Raw genomic sequence first — 14,489 nt, 5'->3', positions numbered from 1 at the left:
TGTTTTTGAACATCTGTTTTTAAAACTTTGAGTTCCAAATTCTCTCCCCTCTTCCTTTCCCACCCACCCTCCCTAAGAAGGCAAGCAATTCAACATAGGCCACATGCGTATCATTATGTATAACCCTTCCACAATACTCATGTTGTGAAAGATTAACTATATTTTGCTCCTTCCTAACCTATCCCCCTTTATCCAATTTTCTCCCTTGACCCTGTCCCTTTTCAAAAGTGTTTGTTTTTGATTGCCTCCTCCCCCATCTGCCCTCCCTTCTTTATCATCCCCCCTTTTTTATCTTCTTTCTCCTTCTTCCCTGTAGGATTAGATACCCAATTGAGTGTGTATGGTATTCCCTCCTCAGGTCAAATCTGATGAAAGCAAGATTCACTCATTACCCCTCACCTGCCTTCTCTTCTCTTCCTACAGAACTGCTTTTTCTTGCCACTTTTATGGGAGATAATTTACCCCATTCTATCTCTCCCTTTCTCCCTCTCTACATATATTCCTCTCTCATCCCTTAATTTGATTTTATTTCTTTTAGATATCATCCCTTCATCTTCAGCTCACCCTGTGCCCTCTCTCTCTCTCTCCCTCTCTTTTTCTCTCCCTCTCCCTCCCTGTCTCTCTCTCTCTCTCTGTATATATATATGTATATATATATATATATATATATATACATACATACATACATATATACACACATACACACACACATATATATATATGCGCATATTCCCTTCAGCTACCCTAATACTGAGGTCTCATGAATCATATACACCATGTAGGAATGTAAACAAAACAGTTCAACTTTAGTAAGTCCCTTGTGATTTCTTTTTCTTGTTCTTTTTCTGGATTACCTTTTCATGCTTCTCTTGACTCTTGTGTTTGAAAGTCAAATTTTCTGTTCAGCTCTGGTCTTTTCACTGAGAAAGCTTGAAAGTCCTCTATTTTATTGAAAATCCATATTTTGCCTTGGAGCATGATACTCAGTTTTGCTGGGTAGGTGATTCTTGGTTTTAATCCTAGCTCCACTGACCTCTGGAATATCATATTCCAAGCCCTTAGATCTCTTAATGTAGAAGCTGCTAAATCTTGGATTATTCTGATTGTTTGCACAATACTCAAATTGTTTCTTTCTGGCTGCTTGCAGTATTTTCTCCTTGATCTGGGAGCTCTGGAGGAAAGTTCTACCTTGAAGGCAATTTTTATTTACATCAATCCAGAATCTGCTGCTCAGCACCTTCCACCACACTTCTGCTCTAGTTCTGAGCTCTAGGACCAAACACCAGACTCAGTCTTCTTTCAAGTGACAGCTGTTCTTGAAGAGAGCTTTTCTTTCTTCTTTAACTTTTCTCTTTTCCAGGTTAAAGATCCACATTTCCTTTTCTCTCAGACTATGAGAAATCCAGTGAGATTGGGGATGCTCTTGTCCCATCAATTCACTTGAGGAAATAGGCAAAGTTTCTAAATTTTCTGGTTTGGCTATATGGACATTTGCTTATTCTATTAAAAAGGAATTTAAGCCTTTAGCTAACAAAACAATCCTTTTTAAAAGGCTTTCTTTACTATAATCAGTTCCCATCCCAAAGATTTCATATTAATTTAACAACTTCATGTGGTCCCATATGGAGATTTCCTCAGGAAGTTAGCTCTGATGTGTGGCAAATGGGAGAAAATTACATTCAAGAAAATCAGAAAAAAACTAACAAAAAGTAGTATAGGAAATTCCAACATCATTAAGTCAAATTTCTAGGAGCAACTGGCCATTCTTCCTTCTCTACCTTCCTTCTCTACTTTCTAAAAATAAATGAAATACAGGTTATCATAAAGGACAAAAATTCACTTCTGAGTTTCCAAGTTGGAGTATAATGATAAGGATAATAGTGACATATAATAATGAATGATTATAGCTAGAATCTCTATGGTGCTTCAAGGTTTGGAAAAAATTTGTTTATTAGTAAAAATAGTGATAATAATTATAGTATTTGAATTGCATTTTAAGATTTGCAAAATGCTTTACAAATAACATCTTATTTGATCCTCATGACAATCCTATGAGGTAGGTATTAGTATTAGCTCCATTTTATGGGTAAGGAAATTGAGGCAGGAAGACCTTAAGGTCACACCGGCTGCATTTGAACTGAAGTATTTCTGACTGTAGGACCAGTTCTCTATTTACTCTTCCACCTATTAGCTCATTTGATCCTCACACCAACCCTGTGAGGTAGGTGCTATTTTTTTAATCTCCATTCTTCAGATGATGAAACTGAGGCTAAGAGAGATTAACTGTGTTATCCAGCATCACACAGTTAGTTTTGATGTATGAGGCTGGATTTAAGTCCAGGTCCTCTTAAAACCTATCAATTGCCTTATCCATGATATACCATCCACCTACCTAGCATCATAAATCCAGGGTTGAAAAAGACTACCTCAGTGGCCTTCTAGTCCAACATGTTCACTTTACAATGAGAAGTCTTATATTAAATGCCTTATCTAATGGGATACAGGATTTGAATCCTGGTCCTCTGTCTTCAAAGATGATTATCTTTTCACTGTACCACACTGCCTCAGAATTCATTATTTTTGTACTCATAGCTGGTTCTGTGACCTAAATGAGGACACAGACATTTGAGAGGCTTGGCTTATAGCTTTGCAAATTTAATTTGAGCTCTGTTCCCATTGCGTTCCCTTGAATTTTAGGTGTCACATGAGTTAACCATTACTGTTGTCTCAAATGACATGGAGCCATGCATGGGCTTAGACCTTACTGATTACAGGGTCTAGTAGAACTTGTAGATTTGGACCTTACTGATGGTGAATATCTTACCTTAAATTCAGAAATAGGTAATGCCCAATAAATGGTCAACAAGTTAGAAGGCTGTGGCTATACTGAGGCTTATGTCCCATACTAAAAGGCTTACTTGCTTACCAGATGCCTATTGTAATCCATGAGGAATTGCTAACACATCAAAATATTTCCTATTAAACCTAGTAAGGTGATGACTTTTCGGTATCTGTTCTTTCTCTTTAGGCTAATTGTTATTGTTTGTGTGCGTGTGTGTGTGTGCGCACCGTGGGTCTGTATGTGTGTGCGTGTCTGTGTGTGCTTAAAGATCTTTCTGAAGTGTTAAAGTATATATGCTTTCCAACTGAGGATTAAGTTACTGTTGGTTAAAATATGAGGTACTGTTGATAAAATGATTTATTTTCTTCAGGATGAATTCTGCAGAAAAATAGTAATTAGATTTAACCTAAATGATCATATGTAGTCTTCTTAGCTTTTTTCTCTCTATTCATAATCAGTCTATCACTGCCAGAATGTACTTCCTGTTAACCATTTAACTTTTGTCAGTGGAATTGGTTTCTTTGTATCTGGATACAAAGCTTCTTGACTATTTTTATAAAAATGAATTTATTGCAGTCAATCTCCAATTTATGAAAAGGTGTTAACAAAACTTCATCTATATGTCAGTTGTTTGAGTCCTGGAATTCATTGTGATATAAATGGTGATTAGGTTCATTGGCCATCTTTTTAAGCCTGTTTGACCTACAATGTACCTAAAATGTCATGCATTGGCAATGGAAAAAAAAGGGAGAATTCAATACTGTTGTAAATGTTCTGTATATTTGCAAATTGACAACAGCTTTGCACTGCCCTTTATGTTAGTTCTTGGTAACAATGGAACAAGCTTCGACAGTGTCAATTCCTGGGAATTGTTTCTGAAATTCATTCATATTAAAAGTTTAAATGATTGATACTGAATTAGTCTTTCATTAGATCCTGCCTAGCTATACTTCCTCTCTAGAGTCCCCCATTGTCTAATCTCATCATCCTTTTTTTCATGCAAAAAAGTTTTATTTTTTTTGAACATCTGCTTTTAAAACTTTGAGTTCCAAGTTCTCTCCGCTCTTCCCTCCCCACCCACCCTCCCTAAGAAGGCAAGCAATTTAACATAGGCCACATGTGCATCATTATGCAAAACTCTTCCATAATACTCATATTGTGAAAGACCAACTATATTTTGCCCCCTCCTATCCTGTCCACCTTTGTTCAGTTTTCTCCCTTGACCCTGTCCATTTTCAAAAGTGTTTGTTTTTGATTACCTCCTCCCCCTATCTGCCTTCCCTTCTATCATCCCCCCTTTTTATCTCCTTCCTCCTTCTTTCCTGCAGGGTAAGATACCCATTTGAGTGTGTGTGTTATTCCTCCCTCAAGTCAAATCCAATGAGGGTAAGATTCACTCATTCCCCCTCAACTGCCCCCTCTTCCCTTCCTACAGAACTGCTTTTTCTTGCCACTTTCATACGAGACAATTTACCCCGTTCTACCTCTCCCTTTCTCTCTCTCTCAATATATTCCTCTCTCATCTCTTAATTTGATTTCATTTTTTTAGATATCATCCCTTCATATTCAACTCACTCTGTGCCCTCTGTCTATATGCAGCTACCTTAATACTGAGGTCTAATGAATGACACATATCTTTCCATGTAGGAATGTAAACAAAACACTTCAACTTTATTAAGTCCCTTATTATTTTTCTTTCTTGTTTACCTTTTCATGCTTCTTTTGATTCTTGTGTTTGAAAGTCATTTTTTTTTTATTCAGCTCTGGTCTTTTCACTGAGAAAGCTTGAAAGTCCTCTATTTTATTGAAAATCTGTATTTTGCCTTGGAGCATGATACTCAATTATGCTGGGTAGGTGACTCTTGGTTTTAATCTTAGCTCCATTGACCTCCAGAATATCATATTCCAAGCCCTTCGATCCCTTTATGTAGAAGCTGCTAGAACTTGTGTTATCCTGATTGTGTTTCCACAATACTCAGATTGTTTCTTGCTGGCTGCTTGTAGTGTTTTCTCCTTGATCTGGGAGCTCTGGAATTTGGTGACAATATTCCTAGGAGTTTACTTTTTGGGATCTTTTTAAAGAGGTGATCAGTGGATTCTTTCAATTTCTATTTTGCTCTGTGGTTCTAGAATATCAGGGCAGTTTTTCGTGATAATTTCTTGAAAGATGATATCTAGGCTGTTTTTTTTTGACGATGGCTTTCAGGTAGTCCAATAATTTTTAAATTATCTCTCCTGGGTGTATTTTCCAGGTCAGTGGTTTTTCCAATGAGATATTTGACATTATCTTCCAATTTTTCATTCCTTTGGTTCTATTTTATAATATCTTGATTTCTCATAAAGTCGCTAGCTTCCACTTGCCCCAATCTAACTTTTAAGGTAGTATTTTCTTCAGTAGTCTTTTGGACCTCCTTTTCCATTTGGCTAATTGTGCCTTTCAAGGCATTCTTCTCCCCATTGGCTTTTTGGAGCTCTTTTCCCATTTGAGTTAGTCTATTTTTTAAGGTGGTGTTTTCTTCAGTATTTTTTTGGTTCTCCTTTAGCAAGTCATTGACTTGTTTTTCATGGTTTCTCGCATCATTCTCATTTCTTTTCACAATTTTTCCTCTATTTCTCTTACTTGCTTTTTTCAAATCTTTTTTGAGCTCTTCCATGGCCTGAGACCAATTTATATTTTTCTTGGAGGCTTTTGATGTAGACTCCTTGATTTTGTTGACTACTTCTGGCTGTATGTTTTGGTCTTCTTTGCCACCAAAGAACGATTCCAAAGTCTGAGTCTGAATCAGAGAGCATTTTCCCTGCCTGGCCATGTTCCCAGCCAACTACTTGACCCTCTAGCTTTTTGCAAGGGTATGACTGCTTGTAGAGTAGGGAGTACTTTGTCCCAAGCTTGAGGGGCTGTGCTGTTGTTTTCAGAGCTATTTCTACACAGCAAACTCTGCCTCACAAGCACTCCTCCTCCCCCAAGAACTGCCAATCCAGACTGAGACTCAGATCCAATCATGCTCTGCACTCCTGCTCTGATCTGCCTCTTAATTCCTCCCACCAGGTGTGCCTGGGGCCCAGAAGCAACTGCAGCTGCAGCTCTGGAAGCAGGTTCAGAGCTGCACCACCTCTGCTGCCCTTGGGGTGGTGGCCGACCACAAACTCCTTTCACTCTGTCCCAGTAGCTTTTCCCACTAACCTACTCTGTGGACTTTGGTGTTTGTGGCTTGAGAGGTCTGGTAACTGCCACAGCTCACTGATTCAGGGCACTATGGCCTGTGCCGCCCAGCTCCCCATCTGGTTGGTCCAAGCACAACCCATGCTGGGCTCTGCTCCTCTTCCCTCCCAGCACTGTGTGACAGACCTTAACCAGCAACCATCCAGGCTGTCTTGGGCTGGAGCCCTGCTTCCCTCTTCTATTCTGTGGGTTCTGCTGTTCTAGAACTTGTTCAGAGCCTTTTTTTATAGGTGTTTGGAGGGCCCTGGGGGAGAGCTTTAGTTAAGTCCCTGCTTTCCAGCTGCTGTCTTGACTCTGCCCTCCCACCATCCTTTTCTAAACTTTCTCTTTTCCTTTTTCTTTATTACTCCTTTGTTTCTATTTGTGTCTTCAGCTTTTTATCTGATCAGAGATGCAGTCAATTTTCAAGTAATCCTCCCTACTAGACTACTATTACCATCGTGGGAGTGGAATGGTGATGTGGTACAGCCAAGGAGGGGAAGCTTCTGAAAAGGGCATGTGTTGAAAGGCAGAGAAAAAAATGTTTGGGTCTTTAAGTCTTCATAATTTTGCGTTGGCCTGGCCCTAATTTCCTTCAAATGTACACCATAAAAAAAGTTCCTTAGTTAGGTATTAGGTAACCTACAATGCTCAATTTACAATACAAAACAAAAACAAAATTCCCTTTTCTGATCTTTTCCACCTTCATTGACACCTGGTAACCTGGAGCCCAGTGAGTGAATTGCATGGTTTTCTAACTCTGTAGTCTCTTAGAGAAGATTATATGGAAACTGGTCGGGTCCTGGACCCAATTACAGGTTGTGATCAGTAGACGCAAGACAATGGAGGTAGAGAAAAGGAGAATTTTAGAAAGACTGATGAGGCTAGACAATGCAGTACTTCAGAGCTAGGACAAAACAGTAAGGCTTTGTCAAATACTGAAAATTTACAGAGAATTTCCTTCCCTCTCCAGTTGATAGTCACAGATAATTAAATATCAGATATAAAAATAGCCAGATTGCCTCTGTTTTGCAAACCACTTTGCCTAATATGGGAGGAGTTTCCCCTTACTTGGTACTAACTTTGGCTCTGAAAATTATTTTTCCACTCTTCCATACTAGCAGCATATATTTTTAAAATCCCTGTTTATATAAAAACCTCACAGCAAAGTTTTTAGAAGCAAAAGCCTTAGAAAACAAATAATAATAGCAATTTATATCTATACTGTAGGAAATTCCCCGCAAAAGATCTTCTCCAAAGTCCAAGACTCCATTCACCTTATTTTGGTAAGCCTTTGCAAATGAACCAGGTGGATGAGTAGAAGCTTTCAAATATGAGCAAAACATTATCAGTATAAGGAATTATTTGTCTTAGCTGTTAGTAAGTCCTAGGCCATACAGAGACATCTGTGACAAAACTTCATCATCCAAATACAAACATTTAAGGCAGGTAGAAATACAATTATTTTTTGAATGATGTGAAAAGCTTGAATATCAGCCATTAGCTCAACAATTTAAGATAAAAGAGAATTAACATAGCAAGAGGGAATGTGGTGGGCGTGGGATGGATCCAGAGTCTAGGGAGGGATTTAAGAGGGTGTTGAGGTCTTGGGACACAAACTGGGATATTCCTCCTCCTTGCTTCCAACCACTCTAGAGTCACTGCTCTATTCCCTTGAGTGAGCCAGGTGTCATCTATCTAACTTGGTTGTGCCAAGTCCTTACCATATCACAGGATCAAGAGAGATGAAAACTTAGCCTCCCTACTCCCTTTTTCTCCTGAAAGGGGTGTTAGTGTTGTTAGGTGTCTTGCATATAGTAGGCACTTAATAAATGATGACTGATTGATTAAAAATATTCAAAAGTTATCTAATATCCTGCAGGAACATGGGCAGAACTATATCTGGATAGGCAATTCTATCCTTGGGGTGAATGAGTCCAACCAGAATAGCTCACAGAAAAAAAAAAAAAAACAAACAGTTGTGGCCCAGTTAAAGGTAAGGTCTGTTGGGTAAGAAACCAGTGGGTACCCAAACATTGGGTAAGTTATTTCCTGATCTGGTTCTACCTAATTCTTTCTCAGAGCTGTTCTGGCTTCTTTCAAGATTAGGGCCATACCTTTACTTCTGGCTCTGGAATCCTTGAACTCCTAGTTACCATTGTGGGGAACTGGGTTTTGGTGGGGGAATGAATCACATCCAGCCATAAGATTTCATAAGTAGTATGATACAACACATCCACACATACCATACACATCACACTCATCTGTAGCAACATATATACATATATGTATATGTGTGTGTGTGTGTCTGTGTGTGTATATTATTATTCTACCCACTTAAAGTAAATCACCTTTGTTAAGTAAGAAAATTTATTTTTGCAGTCAATCAAAAATGAGTGTGATTAAGGCCTTTACACTTCTTTAATTGATCCAAGCCATTTTTTTTTTGTTAAGAAATTTGGCCACACCTTAAGGAATTTGTATAAAAGGGAGAAGCTATGTCAGAACCAGATGGTTATTTTGAGGATGTAGAGGCATAAAGGAAAGAGCAAGGTCTTATAGAGTTGAACCAGGATGAGCTGGCATCTGGGGCAACCAGCTCAAGATGAAAGAGAAGGTATGGCTGAATTGTGGCAGAGAAAGGAGATATTGAACATTATTATTATTATTAAAGATATCTCTAATAGAAGACTTGTGCTTATACCACCAATACACCTATACAAAGACTGAGGAGAATCCTAAGCAAAGGTTTGCTTTCCCCCTATATTTCCCATCCTGATCCCTGTCTATTTACAAACATAATAAAATATTTTTCCATTACCCAGATGTTTCAAATAACCTGAATTTTTCCTCAACCACAAATAGGCTAGGGATTAGCTAGAGAAATATATAAACATATTAAGTCAGAGAGTACTCTGCTTAAATGTCAGGAATTTTCCTAACAAGGGGTTCAGAGTGATTGTGAATGAACTCATAACTTTTTGTCTAAAATAAACTCTTCAAAGCTGTACATGAAGGAACCATGTAAACCTTGGACTGAGCTAATTGTTATTATAATATATGCATATAACACTCTGTAACAAAAAGCTAGATAATTCTACAGGTAAAAAGGTAAATATATAATATCATATATAATTATATATGTATCTATATACACATATAACACATGCATAGAGTATTTTTGTGAATTCAACATTAATAATTTGGGTAACATTTGTGTTTAATTTAAATCATGATTATGCTCATCACAATATTCTTCCTCTAGTATTAAAATCACTGCAGATGCTTAATTAATGTTTAATAATAATCATTTCATAAAGGGGTAAAAATAGAAAATTCAAAATACAGTTCTGAAAAAAAATCCAGTTTATGTTCACCTTGTGTCCTTATACCTAACATTCTAGAAAGAAGTTTACTTTGACCTGTTATAACCTTAAATTTAAGACATCAACTCTGTGGAAAATTGAAACACTCTGCTTCCAGTTTCTTGTTGAAATTGGTAGGTGCTAAGATTTTCCCATAAAACAAACAGTTTGATAATAGCTAAGTCAGAATAACATATAAAAGAAACGAACACCTTAGTGGTATTTTGTCTGGGCTTTGGCAGCTGTGCAAAATGATATTATTTGCAATTTAAAGAAAAGTGACCTCTTCCTGGAAGTGAACTCTTTTTCAGAAAAATGCAATATCACTTGTTTTTATGAAGCTAGTTTTCTTGTACTGCCAAGTACTGAGATTTAGTGTTATATATCAAAAGCCATACAGTATTCCAATACTCATTTATAGACAATACTTTCTATGGGCTTTGCTTATAGCACCATATTTTGTAACTCCAGAAAAAAGTAATTATCAATATTCATTGTCTCAATCCCCACATCAATCAATCAAAAATTATTTCTTAAGTGCCTCATATACCTGGCACTGTGTACGTACTGGGAATATTAAAGTCCAGCCTGGATGACTGGTTAGAGACATCATACAAGGGATTCTTTCAATAGACATTAGGGCACATTTGTGAATATTTAGGCTGGCAATGGATTAGTTCACTGCTCCCCCTTTGACTCCAAATCCCTTAAAACTCAAAAGTTCTACCTGAGAGGGTCAAATAATAGAAGATATCTAAAAGCATTTGGAACTATTAACATGCTACATACATTTTATTTAATATAATTATGAATCCATAGATACTTCCAAATAAATAATAAAGTAAATGAATAAAGTAGTGAAAAGTGTATAAGGTCTACTAGTAATGGTAGGAGAAAGAGTATTATCTCTTAAAGGGGATTTGAACCCAGAGGACCTGGAACTACCTGTGTGACCAAAGGCAAGTCACATGACTTCCTTGGGCCTCATTTCCTCATTTGTCAAATGAGAGGGCTAAGGTAGATGACATTTGAAGTCCTTATAAAATCCAAACTATAATCTTAAGAAAAAATATGCTATGGTGAGTAGAGCACCAGCCCTGGAATCAGTAGGAACTGAGTTCAAATATGGCCTCAGACACTGAACACATTTTCTAGCTGTGTGACCTTGGGCAAGTCACTTAACCCCAATTGCCCTGCCTTCCCCTCTCCAAAAAAAAAAAAAAAAGGAAAATATGTGTGCATGCATTTACATATATAATGCATGTATATGCATCCGTATATGTATGTGTATGTGTGTATTGGTTTATAAGTGTATTTAATGCTTTAAAGTTTGCAAAGCACTTCACACACAGTATCTCATTTTTATCCTTACAAAACCCCTACAAGGCAGGTGCTATCATTATCCTCATCTAGCTGAAGACTCTTGGGCTTTAAGAGGCTTAGCACCTTGCATGAACGTATAGTAAATGTCTGGTAGGATTTGAGTACAGGTCTTCTTGACTCCAAATCTAGTACTCTGTTTCCTACCTTGCCTTACCTTTCAAACTGTGTGACCTTAAACAAGTTCTTTAAAGCTTCTAGAAGCTACTTTCATTGGTAAACTGAGAAAAATTAGACTAGAGGATCTGTAAGGTGAGGTACTTTCTTGTTCAAAAATACTCATAAGAAGAAAAACTAACAAATAAATTCATAGTTATTTAAAAATAAACAACTGTGTTGTCTCAATTTGCTCTAGAAAGAAGAGCTATTGATAAATTATTATTATACATATCATTAGAAAGAAATTAGTGGCATAATGGCATATGATGGACACAGTAAAGTAGCTGAAATTCTTTGGAGAACAGAATCTCTCATGCATTTATTTTGCCCTTTTTAATGACTACTTATTTGTTAAGTCAGATAACAATATATTCTATCATAATTGTACTCATGTTCATAGCACATTTTGTACATAAAGGTTTTCTAACTTATTTTTAATTGTTGTTGCTACTTCTATTTTGAGAGAAAGTGAATAATTCAGAAGGTTCCTAGTTATTTGCTCTGCATTGGGAAGATGTAAAGATTCTCTCTCCATTTAGTTTCTCCCTTTCCATCAATGTCCAAGTATGAAATTTTGCTATGAAGTTGCTCTTGTCTGAAATAGAAGGTACAGGTGAAATTAAATCAATTTACTATCCAAATAATTCAGTCATATCCCTAGAATTAAGCTATTAAGTGCCATATCAAAATCAGTAACCAATTGTTTGATTCTATGCTTTTTAGTCCAGAAACTTAATCATTCAGTTTTACTCAATGATGACAATTGATAAGTAAATGGAGATAGGACAGTAACCTAAATTCCTTTTTATGTTTGAAAAGAGACAGTAGCATGTTGGGGTTAGCCAGGGCAGAGCTATAAGTACAACTACAATTAATTGTTTCCTGACAGCAAAGAACTAACAGAACACATTGTTGGGCATTATGGCATCTGGGACAAGAAACTGAAAAGCTTGGAAGGCAAACTCTATGTTTACATCCCTGCTGCTGATTGAAGAGGGGAGAGAAAGGCACATCTTAGAAATAGACAACCATTTAAGAAGATTATGTTTGAGAGAAGTATCCAGATTTTTGGACCACAGTCCTATACAGGACTGGCATTCTCTTCGTTGGCGATAGTATTTGGGAATAATATTTGTCTGATAGATCAGATTATGAGCATTGTAAACTGAAAATGAAGGGGGAGGGAGACTATTTGCTCTTTATAGATACATTGAACCTGATTTAACAGAATAGAAAACATGGTATAAGAAGAAAAAAAAATATCAGTTGGATAATTAAGTAATTTATGTAATAAAATGTCAAAGAATAAAGATGGTAATATCAATAATGATAGTAACAATTATTATAAGGTCTGTGATGTGTATAAATATATTCATGGAGCACATATAATAAATAAAGCAAACTAGAGATCTTAATGCAAGTAGTGAAAATTTACCTCGGTTTCAGTGTGAGTTGATAACTGCCAATTTGTCAGTGGAATGGAATATTTCATTCTAAGGGAACAAACTGTATGTAAGCAGTGGAAGAATAGAATTATGTTGTGAGAAGATAAGCTCATAGGAAGAAATGTATGAGCCCTGATGAGGATGCTTAGTGGAGAACATCTTTATTAAGAACATTTGAGGAAGAAACAGAAATAATATTATGGTATTGCGTTCTGTAGACTTTCAGGGCAGAGGGAAGAAATAGATGATGGGTACTGCAATCAAATCACAAACCTGAGACAGAAACATGACAGAGAATTTCTGTAAGCTGGATATCTCTTGGAGCTCTCTGATGAAAGAATAATAGACAATTTAAAAAAAAATTATTTAACATATTTAGTTTTCAGCATTGATTTTCATAAGAGTTTGAATTACAAATTTTCTCCCCATTTCTACCCTCCCTCCCACTCCAAGATGATGTATATTCTGGTTGCCCTGTTCCTTATTCATTTCTCATCAAGTCACTAGCTTCCACTTGCTCCAATCTAATTTTTAAGGTAGTATATTCTTCAGTGGTCCGTTGGACCTCCTTTTCCATTTGGCTAATTTTGCCTTTCAAAGCATTCTTCTCCTCATTGGCTGTTTGGAGCTCTTTTGCCATTTGAGTTAGTCTACTTTTTAAAGGTGTTGTTTTCTTCAGTGTATTTTTCAGTATTTTTTTGGGTCTCCTTTAGCAAGTCATTGACTTGTTTTTCATGGTTTTCTCGTGTCCTCATTTCTCTTCCCAATTTTTCCTCTACTTCTCTAACTTGCTTTTCCAAATCCTTTTTGAGCTCTTCCATGACCTGGGATCAGTTCATGTTTTTCTTGGAGGATTTTGGTGTAGGCTCTTGCACTTTGCTGACTTCTTTAGGCTATATGTTTTGGTCTTCTTTGTCACCAAAGAAAGAATCCAAAGTCTGAGTCTGAATCTGGGTGTGTTTTCACTGCCTGGCCATATTCCCAACCAACTAACTTGACCCTTGAGTTTTTTAGTGGGGTATGACTACTTGTAGACTTAAGAGTTCTATGTTCCACGTTTGGGGGGGATGCTCCAGCTCTGCCACACCAGCACTCCTCCTTCCCAAAGAACCCCCAACCCAGACTGGGCTTAGATCTTCAACAGTCTGTGCACTCCTGCTCTGATCTGCCACTTAATTCCTCCCACCAGGTGGGCCTGGGGCCAGAAGCAACAGCAGCTGTAGCTGCCCCACCTCTGCTGCCCCGGGGGCGATGGCCCTACCTCAAACTCCTTCCACTCCCTCCCACTAACCTTCTCTGCTGTCTTTGGTGTTTGTGGGTTGAGAAGTCTGGTAACTGCCGCAGCTCACTGGTTCAGGGCACTAGGACCTGCTCCGCCTAGCTCCTGGTCTGGTTGGTCCGAGCCGCTCACGCTGGGCTCCGCTCTGCTCCGCTCCCAGCTCCCAGCTCCTCGTGTGATAGACCTCACCCATAGACCAGCCAGCCTGTCCTGGGCTGGAGCCCTGCTTCCCTCTGCTGTTTTGTGGGTTCTGCCATTCTAGAATTGGTTCAGAGCCATTTTTCATAGGTTTTTGGAGGGACTCAGCGGGGAGCTCACGCTAGTCCCTGCTGCCATCTTGGCTCCACCCCCAGAAGTCCCATAACTGGTTTTAGAACCAGGATATGAACTCTATAATAGACAATTTTAATTTCCCTTATTAATAAGTTCTTGAGAAAATGGTTGCCAAAGAAGAGATAATGGAAACACTGAGAGAAGTGACCATACTATCTTAAAGTAAAGTGATAAAAACAATGGGGGAGGGAAATTGGGTATAGTTTTATATATATACTTACTAAATGTTGGGAGAACAACTTAGGAAGAATTTAGAGAAAGAATTGGTGAGACTCTGTGAACTACAATTCTTTTGATACTTCAATCCGAGAGTAATATGCTTTCAATGAACAAAATTCTGATAACTTTAGGAAATTGATTCTGAAGGAGATCAATGGGGTGCATTTCACAGAGGCCAATTTAGAAATGGGAACATAATTATTTAATGCAGAGCAAGCTGTTGTCATCTGTGCCTTACCCGTCTTACTAAGAGGTTACCTGAAAC

Source organism: Trichosurus vulpecula, chromosome 1 (assembly GCF_011100635.1).
Source record: "Trichosurus vulpecula isolate mTriVul1 chromosome 1, mTriVul1.pri, whole genome shotgun sequence".
Classification (NCBI taxonomy): domain Eukaryota; kingdom Metazoa; phylum Chordata; class Mammalia; order Diprotodontia; family Phalangeridae; genus Trichosurus; species Trichosurus vulpecula.
This window is presented reverse-complemented; position numbering follows the sequence as displayed.